The sequence below is a fragment of the Salvelinus sp. IW2-2015 genome, unplaced genomic scaffold, assembly GCF_002910315.2.
Source record: "Salvelinus sp. IW2-2015 unplaced genomic scaffold, ASM291031v2 Un_scaffold1900, whole genome shotgun sequence".
Classification (NCBI taxonomy): Eukaryota; Metazoa; Chordata; class Actinopteri; order Salmoniformes; family Salmonidae; genus Salvelinus; species Salvelinus sp. IW2-2015.
This window is the reverse complement of record NW_019943261.1, coordinates 117,550-124,426: the sequence shown is the minus strand read 5'-3', so window position 1 is coordinate 124,426 and position 6,877 is coordinate 117,550. Positions and strand designations below refer to the sequence as shown.

Below are 6,877 nucleotides of genomic sequence, written 5' to 3'. Positions count from 1 at the left end.
TGCACAAATTATTATCCATTAACGATAATCGACCAGGCATGTTTCACAGGACAAGGCGCCAAACCAAGGAAAGAGACACAAAAAACCTCTAGACCAGCTTTACGCCCGACACACAGAAGTTACAACATACAAAGCCCTCCCCTCGTCCCTCCAGTTTCACCAATAATTGATATGACCATTAATCTGTCTACTGTGGCATACTAAACCCTGCCTGACAACTCCACGTATCCAAGCAAAAACGATAAACAGGAGGTGCGAAGAGACGCAGTGACTCGTTCCAATACGGAGGAACTGTCAATATGCAGCCATGCCTACGGCTGACAGGACTGTTTGGCTTAGCACCAGACATGAACTATAGTTCTGAGGAAAGTTCCCTCCCTTAATTGCGCAGGAGGGAAGTGGTGGTGATTGAAATGATACCAACAACTCCAGTCAACCAATGGGCTCCGACGCTAGAATTACAACAAGCTTCGCAATGTGGGAACTACAGTTCGGTTCCCACCAGTTTACTGTTATTACAATTCGTCCCAAACCAAAGCCATGGATTAGCAGGGCAACGATCCGCACCGAGCATAAGGCTTCAGAACCGCTTCTCAACGAGCGGACACTAATCACGGATGCCTTATAAGAAAATCACGCTATTGCCCTTAGAAACCATCAAACAGCAAAGCGTCAAACCAGGATAAGGACTACGGCACTTTGTATCATGCTCTCAATAGCATGTGAGCAAACGCCTTAAACACGGTCAAGCATCACAAACTGCTCCAGGCAAGACCAAATTACCAGGACTTGTACTCAAGTATGTCGGACCAACTTGGCCAAAGGCTCACTGAGCGATTTTTCAACCTCTCCCTGACTGAGTCTGTCATATACATTACATGTTTCAAACAGACTACCATAGTCCCTGTCGCCCAGAAGGCCGAAGGAGTAACCTGGCCGTAAAAATGGAATTATCTCAGCGGACACTTGCACGTCTAACTGTAATAGGACACTGCTTGCTGAGAATGGCTTGAAGGCGCTGGATCATAGCCTACCAGCAATGACAACATTCTCTTGCCCAACTCACACAATCGACTATTTAGATTAGCTAGATGTATAATGACGAATGCCAATGCAGTAATTGCAATGGACCAGCCCCTTGAAAAGCATACCTAAAAAGCCCACCTAAATAGCTCTTAGCACCATGCCGGATGGGAACAAAGCATTTCTACAACTCCGTCTGCTAAATGAAACCACATATTGACTCTTTGGCCCTGAATGCCAAAGCTCAACTCTGCAGAAACCCCTGGCACGACTCTCTACCGGTAGAAGCATACGGCGTGCAGCATCATCTATGGGCGATGTTTTTCACGGCAGGAAGACAGTGGATTGAGAGAAAAAGCATGCAAGCGCGAGGCAAGCCTATAGAAATCTTTGATGAAAATTGCTCCCAGAGTGCTCAAACTCGACTGGAGACAAGATACACCCTAATCACAACAACAGAACACCTAGCAAGTAGCCAAGGAAATGCAAGAATGAGCTGATTCCGGACAGACGTCTCTGAAAGTCCCATTGAGTACCCAGCTACTCGAAGTCAGAACTTAACCCTCCAATCTAACATCTCTGTGCAGAAACCCGAAAAACTAGCTCGTGCAAGCACACTGCCTCAATATCACAACCTGAAGACCGCTTGAGAGTGATTCTCTGCCATTGAGTAAAATGGGGGAGAAACCCCCAGAACAGGTGTTCAAGACTTGTGCGTGATACACAAAAGACCGAGCTAACGACATCCCGCGCCAAAGGTGACTCAAGCATAGTCGAGTAAAGCGTCTCTGAACTAAAGCTTTAATGTAATAGAAACTCAATTTAATTTTATTTCAGGTATATACAGAGGGGAAAAGCGGGTCGCGAAATACTTTCCAATGCCTATTAGTTAGTCAATCTCACAGCCGCCATGTCGGTTATAGACTTCGCATACACAGACCAAGAGAGATGTAGTAGAAGGGAACCATTTCCACTAGACAGGAAAACCCGCTATGGGCTTTGCCATCAAGAACGATCAATGGCAAAGTCAGAGGTCGCCCTCTATACAAGTCTACGGACAGCAGCTGTCTGACATTTCTCCAAACAGCCTCTTAGCTCGCATAAGCTTAGTATAAGAAAAAATCGAGGAGTCAGATCTGAAACACACCGGGTAAGAAGGATTTGAAAGTGAACGCAGCCATTGTTTAATAATTACGAACCATTACATTACCCAATTTGAAAATGCGTTACTTCACTCCATTACTCATAAAAATCAGTCTGATTACATATAAAAGTAACAGGTTAACGCCTTACCCCAACACGGGTGTTTGCTAAAACGGGACAATTGATAGGTACAGCATTCCAAGTAGTAGTTCATGGAAACGTAAAAAAGTATGTTATACATTTATCGTTCAACTCATCGTTAGTGATAATTCAGTAAATTTATCGTGATATGGATTTTTGTCCATGTCGCCAAGCAACTTTTATATATTTCCCCCTCATTCTTTATAGACGGGTTGACTGTTTAGCAACAAAACTGACACYTGCGTAACTAAAATCGGGCAAAACAGCCCGGATTGGCTTAGATTAAATAGTTAAACAGTCTCCAATGTTTATTGAAAACAAATACATTTGCACAATGAGCTAACTTATAGCAAACATATATCCCCGACTTTCATGTGCACAAACATATAGCTTTGTCCTACCAACATTTTGCATAACTTCCTATTCTCTTCCCAACAGCAGAAATGACAAACGTATACAGTAAGATTATATACGAATTATCTGCCCATGTAAATTCCCAATTCAGCTGCATAGATGTTGCACATTACATACAAAACAGACAAGTGCAGAGAGCGAGAGCTATAGCCGTGCTATTGGGAGGCGCCGCCGTAGGCAGACCTGGCTCTCAAGAAGACAGGCTGTGTGCACACTGCCCACAAAATGGAGGTGGAAACTGTGCTGCACTTCCTACCCTCCTGCCAAATGTATGACCAGACATATTTCCCCTCAGATTACACAGACCCACAAAGAATTAGAAAACAAATCCAATTTTGATAACTCCCATATGTATTGGGTGAAATACCAGTGTGCAATCACAGCAGCAAGATTTGTGACCTGTTGTCACAAGAAAAGGGCAACCAGTGAACAAACACCATTGTAAATACAACCCATATTTGTTTKTTTTCCCGTTTGTACATTGTAACACTGTACATAGCCATAATATAACATTTGAAATGTATATTCTTGAAACTTTTGTAAGTGTATTGTTAACTGTCATCCAGTTCACTTGCTTTGGCAATGCCAATAAAGCCCTTTGAATTGAGAGCGCAAAGCACAATCACAAGATGGTGCCYCAAAGTAGGCTATTGGCAAAGTAGTATGGGTTACACACCTCCATCACAGTCACGTCATTGCCATTGTTATCAACGTTCCACAGARGCCGCAGCCACATTGTGGTCTAATAGTAGAACGGAGCTAATGACTATTTTGCCCAGAGATGTAGTAGATTCCCTAGACCTCGAGTCCCAAGTCCCTTGTGCTCAAGTCCGGGGCCCAGTGCTCAAGTCGGGTCACTGGGTCCACATGAACTCYAAACAAATGATTTAACCAGTCAGATATAGCATAGTGGCAWGTAGTCAAGTTGTTTGCTAACCCTTTTTCTTTCTGTGCCACCAAAATGTTCGCATATAGGCTACTGGTCATTTTAACAGGGCCACGTTCCACTGAAAGAAGTATGAACATTGTAGATTGAAATTCAATGTATCAAATTTCATTTATCACATGCACTGAATAAAACTGGTGTAGACGTAACAGTAAAATACTAGCTTACGAACCATTCCCAACGATGCAGTAGCATAAATAAACAGTAGCAGCAGCAGCAAATGAGTGTAAAAGTGTGTATGTTTGTGTTGTGTCGGTGTGAGAATGACAGTGTGAGTTGGTTTGGTTACCATTATTTGACTATTTAGTAGTCTGGCTATTTAGCAGTCTTATGGCTTAGGGGTAGAAGCTGTCTCGGAGCCTATTGGTCCAAGAGACAATGCCCTGATACGGTTTTCCGGACAGTAGCAGAGTGAACAGCCTATGGCTTGGGTGGCTGGAGTCTCTGGGAATTTTTCGGGCCTTCCTCTGACACCGCCTGATATATACACTGACCAAAAATATAAATGCAACATGTAAAAGTACTGGTCCCATGTTTCATGAGATGAAATAAAATATCCCAGAAATGTTCCTTACACACAAAAAGCTTCTTAAATTGTGTGCACAAATTTGTGTTCATTTAACCAGCATGATCATTACACAGGTGCACCTTGTACTTGGGACAACAAAAGGCCACATTAAAATGTGKAGTTGTCACATAACACAAAGAGGTCTCAAGTTGAGGGAGTGTGCAATTGGCATGCTGATTGCAGGAATGTCCACCAGAGTTGTTGCCAGAGAAATCTCAACCATAAGCCGCCTCCAATGTCCTTTCAGAGAATTTGGCATTACGTCCAACCAGCCTCACATCAGCAGACCTCYTGTAATCATGCCAGACCAGGACCTCCACATCTGGCTTCTTCATCTGTGGGATCGTCTGAGACCAGCCACCCTGACAGCTGATGAAACGGAGAACAATTTCTGTCTGTAATAAACCCCTTTTGTGAGGAAAAACTCATTCTGACTGGCTGGGCCTGGCTCCCCAGTGGGTGGGCCTATGCCCTTCCAGGCCCATCCATGGCTGCACCCCTGTCTAGTCATGTGAAATCCATAGATTAGGGCCTAATGAATTTATTTAAATTAACTGATTTCCTTATAGGAACTGTAAAACTCAATAAAAAAAAACTACAGATTATTTTCTTCGATATGTTGGTCGGCTCTCATGGTGGCGCGTTCCGGTGGCGTGGCGTCTGACTTCTGATTCTTGGCATAGTTATCATTGATTAACTTAAGTGTACATTCAAGTTGCCAAACCAATGTAAATAAATTTATATATATTATCATTGGAGTTAATAAAGCAGCATACAAACATGGTCTCTTTTTTGTTTTCTCTTGACTAAAGGCAAGCTGTCCAAAATGCGGTGTTTGCAGCCTAGCTCAGTGCTTTCTGTGGTGGTGGGGGCAAAGCCAGCAGAAAAATCGGAGCGTTGCGCGTGATTGGCTCAGTGTTTCTGTCACTCATGGGGACACTACTCACCGCCAAGTCGAGGGTAGAGCCTATGAAATTCAGCTTCTTGGGTGCTGCACAGAGTTACATTAGAAGTGCCCATACAACGAAGGTGAAGGTCACTTGGCCACAGATAAATACGTCAATAACCAAAATTATATCTACAGGTATCTTTGATTGGATCGATCATGTTAACAATTATTACCTTTCAAAATTCTTGCTACTCACAGTCGCAAACCACAGTCGACTACTCTGAGCATCATTCTTAGAACTTACCCATTAGTCATTATGAGCATACGATCAAATTTACAAATATATCGGGATAGCAGGAGAATGATATCTTGATAAGGATGAAGCTGGACGTAACTCGATGCCTATACAAACATTCAGCGTGTGGCGAGATTGATGAGTACTGGACTCGCCTATAATCTCTGAAACTCTGATCCGCAACGCATTGTATGAAAGTACGCAACACCTTACTCAACCAAGCACTGTATTCTGAGTAGGCTTCTTCTGGAAGCGTAGTCAGACTCAATGAGATCGCCCAAGGGCATTTGATCATCATGTCTCATACAACAATTCAAGACCTGCGAATTCAGGCGTGAGAAGGGAATAGAGATGAGAGAGTAGTCGATTATCTTTGGGATTCAGATATACGAAGGAGAGGTTGAACAGGCTGGTGATAGGGGGTGCGACAATGGGGCGGACAGTTTCAGAAATAGGGGGTCCAGATTGTCAAGCCCAGCTGATTTGTATGGGTCCAGGTTTTCCAGCTCTTTCAGAACATTGCTTATCTGGATTTGGGTAAAGGAGAAGCTGGGGAGGCTTGGGCGAGTAGGCAGCGGGGGGGGCGGGGCTTGTGGCCAAGGTTGGAGTCGCCAGGAGGAGGCATGGCCAGCCATTGAGAAATGCTTGTTGAAGTCTTCGATTATCACGGATTTATCGGTGGTGACCGTGTTACCTAGCCTCAGTGCAGTGGGCAGCTGGGAGGAGGTGCTCTTGTTTCTCATGGACTTTACAGTATCCAGAACTTTTTGGATTAGAGCTACAGGATGCAAATTTCTGCTTGAAAAAGCTGGCCTTTGCTTTCCTGACTGACTGCGTGTATTGGTTCCTGACTTCCTGAACAGTTGCATATCGTTACTCGGAGAGGGGCTAATCATTCGATAGTCGATTGCAGTAGCGGCCAACGGATGCGTGCTGGTCGAGGGTCAGTCAGGTTCTGGGAGTGAGTCTCAAGGGCTATATGTTTTCGTTGTTTCTGCATTTTTTGAACGGAGCATGCTTGTCTAATATGGTGAGGAAGTAACATTTAAAGAATGACAGGCATCCTCAACTGACGGGATGAGGTCAATATCCTTCCAGGGTACCCGGGCCAGGTCGATTAGAAAGGCCTGCTCGCAGAAGTGTTTTAGGGAGCGTTTTGACAGTGATGAGGGGTGGTCGTTTGACCGTGGACCGTGGCGGATACAGGCAATGAGGCAGTGATCGCTGAGATCTTGATTGAAGACAGCAAAGGTGTATTTGGAGGGCAGGTTGGTCAGGATAATGTCTATTAGGGTGCCCATGTTTACGGATTTAGGGTTGTACTGGTGGGTTCCTTGATGATTTTGTGTGAGATTGAGGGCATCAAGCTTGGATTGTAGGACTGCCGGGGTGTTAAGCATATCCCAGTTTAAGGTCACCTAACAGAACAAACTCTGAAGCTAGATGGGGAGCGACAAT

The 6,877-nt window shown here is 44.3% G+C and overlaps 1 protein-coding gene across 2 annotated transcripts in view; it reads left to right on the top strand.

Annotated features, from left to right (window-relative positions):
* LOC112072355 (N-acetylgalactosaminyltransferase 7-like) overlaps positions 1-6,877 on the top strand; it is a 48,429-nt gene that overhangs the window by 6,977 nt on the left and 34,575 nt on the right. The gene's annotated exons all lie outside the window — the stretch shown is intronic.